Consider the following 3,294-nt stretch of genomic DNA (forward strand, 5'->3'; position numbering starts at 1 on the left):
AAATTTAGTTTTCAAATACTTTCAATAGTGTAGATCAAGTTTAACAGAGCCGATCGTCAATTTGGAAGCCGCATCATCGAAAACAACTTGGTAGCACGGAGCGCTCCGTGCTACCGATAGCATAGTAGCCGGACTCTATATATATATATATATATATATATATATATATATATATATATAGTGCGGCTACTATCCTATTAATAGGATTGGGACCATTGTCCTATCAAGTCGTTTTTAATTATCGACACTCCAAATTGTTAATCGGCACCGTTGAAATTGATCTATACTATAAAAAATATTTAAAAACCGAAATTTGTAATTTTTGAAAATCATTATCAAGTTTATTGAAGAGTCAAAAAATGAACGGCCATAAATGAATAACCTTCTTAAAATAGAAGTTAGACTTTCTCAAATCATGATCATAGTTATCAAATATTATCTAAATAGGATAAAAAATTTTCTATCAAAAATTCATGCAGTTTGGATTGCTCTCTATCGTTAAACAAGCAAACGGCTCATATAGGCTGTTAAAAATTGTCGATTTTACGATCCTTTGATCACTATGTAAATGATTTTTAAAATTTTTGAAATTTAGTTTCTAAATATTTCAAATACTCTAAATCAACTTTAATAGTTTCGATCATCGATTTGGCATCTCCATCATCAAGAACGACTTGATAGGACAATGGTCTCTATCCTATTAATATGATAGTAGAGGTGAATTTATATATTATATATATATATATATATAATAAATATATATATATATAATATTATAATTATTAGTATATAACCCTTAGTCATGGGTCTTCTAAACACATGTATTAACGACTTTTCATTTTTTTTCTTTATATTTAAAGGCAGGGTTGGGGACCAGACCCCTTAGTCATGTGGTCTTCCTTGCAACCATTAGTAGACATCTTTTCTATTTTTTTTTCTATATAATTAAAGGAGGAACTTGAGGAACCCTCAGGTGACATCCTGCCCCCAACCCTCCACTTCCATTCCATCTCTCATTCAACTGGCTCGAAAAGCTTGGTAGCACCAATGATTGGTGCTATTAATAGCATACATAGTCTATTTCTATATATATTATTAGAATTAGGCTGAAAATACTTATTAATAGTAAACGTATCTTCCTATCAAGTTTTATAAGTCCGCTTGATGAAAAATTAGGGCAGGATGATATTAGATCGGTTAAGTTGATGGTCCCCCTAGGGTTAGTGGTCCCCGCACTGTGTTATAGTATTTAATCCAATGGTTAGAAATAATTGAAAAGAGTTGATCCAAAGGCTAAAAAATGTAGGCAACATATAGGATTTTGCTACTAATAGTAGCCAGTCAACTATATATAATATAATTATATATATATAATATATATATAAATATATATATTATATATATATATAAATTAACTTTATAATAAATTGTATAACAGTTTATTAGTAATTAATTTTGATACTTTCAAATTTACAATTGAAATTTTAAATTTTAAATTTAATTTTAAATTTATACTTTAAATTTAATTTAATTTTTAATTTAACTTATAATATTAAATTTTAATTTTAAATTAAATTCTATTTCTTCTATTTCTATCTTCTTCTTCTATCTTCTTTTCTAATACATAAAGGAGGGTTGGGAACCTCACGATGACACCTGTCCCAACCCTCCCACTTTATCTCTCCTTCTCTCGTCTCTCTCTCACACACACACCACACATATATATAATATATATATATATATATATATATATATAATATATATATATATATATATATATATATATATATTATATATAATATATATAGAACTAGGCTACTATCTATCGTAGCACGGAGCGCTCCGTGCTACCAAGTTGTTTCGATGATCGGCTTCCAAATCGACGATCGCTCCATTAGACTGATCTATACTATTGAAAGTATTTAAAAACTAAATTTCATAATTTCGAATATCATTTACCTATCAAACAAGTATCTAAAATTGAACGCTAGAAATAAAAATCTAATAAATGATATAAAAAATTAAATTCAAGATCAAATATACTGATCTTACTCTAAATAGTGAAAGAATTTTTACATAAAATTTTCATCGCATTTGATTTGTTTACAACCGTTAAACCACAAACACACGACATCGCCATTTAAAATTGTCAATTTGAGATTTTTTGATCACTAGTAATATAAATTCGAAAAAATCTGAAATTTAGTTTTCAAATACTTTCAATAAGCGTAGATCAATTTAACGAGCGATCGTCGATTTGGGAAGCCGCATCATCGAAAACAACTTTGGTAGCACGACGCTCCGTGCTACCGATAGCATAGTATACCGACTCTATATAATATATATATATATATATATATATATATTATATATATATATATATATTATATATATATAAAATTAATTTTATTAATAAAATGTATAACAGCTTATTAATAATTAAATTTGCATAGAATTTAAAATTTTGATTCTTTCAAATTTTAAAATTTTAAATTTAAATTCTATTTTAATTTTAACTTATAATATTTAATATTTTAATTTAAATTCTAAATTATAATAATATTAACTTATAATATAATTAATTAATTTTATATAATATCGCATAATAAATCACGTAAATAAAATCTAAACCTAATAGATATAATTTAAATCGCGTAAAATATCATGTATAAAAAAAAATATAATATTTAAATTTCAGGAGTAAAATTTTGAAATATATTGTATTTCTGTGTATATATAATTAATTTTATTAAACAATTTTTTACAATTTTATGTTCCTTCTATTTATTGATTTTTAAAATTATTTTGATAGATTTACCTCAAATCCTTTTCATATGTATTTTATAAAATAAATTGTTGTATAAATTTACTTTGCGCATATATCAATTTTAATGACTTTTATTTAAATAGATTTAACTATTAAATTATTTTTTATATAACTTTTATTTAATTAATAATTAGATTTATAAAACTATATAAAACTATTAAAAAAATAAAATTTATTATAAAATTATTTTTATGTCCGTAGCATCGCGCAGATATTTCAGTAGTTAGGCACTAATGTGGTGACTTACTCATCACTGAATAAACCCAAAATATTGGGGGCAAATTATAATTTGTTAAAACCAGTTATCTAAGATAACCATTAAGAGGGTGTAACTATTGTTACCTTTTTACCTCCACTAATGTAATAATAAAATATTATTAATTATTATACACTAATTTTATTTTATTTATTAATTAACTAGATAAATAATTAACCACTTGATTTAATAGATATTTAATTAACTATTT

Source organism: Ananas comosus, linkage group 5 (genome assembly GCF_001540865.1).
Source record: "Ananas comosus cultivar F153 linkage group 5, ASM154086v1, whole genome shotgun sequence".
NCBI lineage: Eukaryota > Viridiplantae > Streptophyta > Magnoliopsida > Poales > Bromeliaceae > Ananas > Ananas comosus.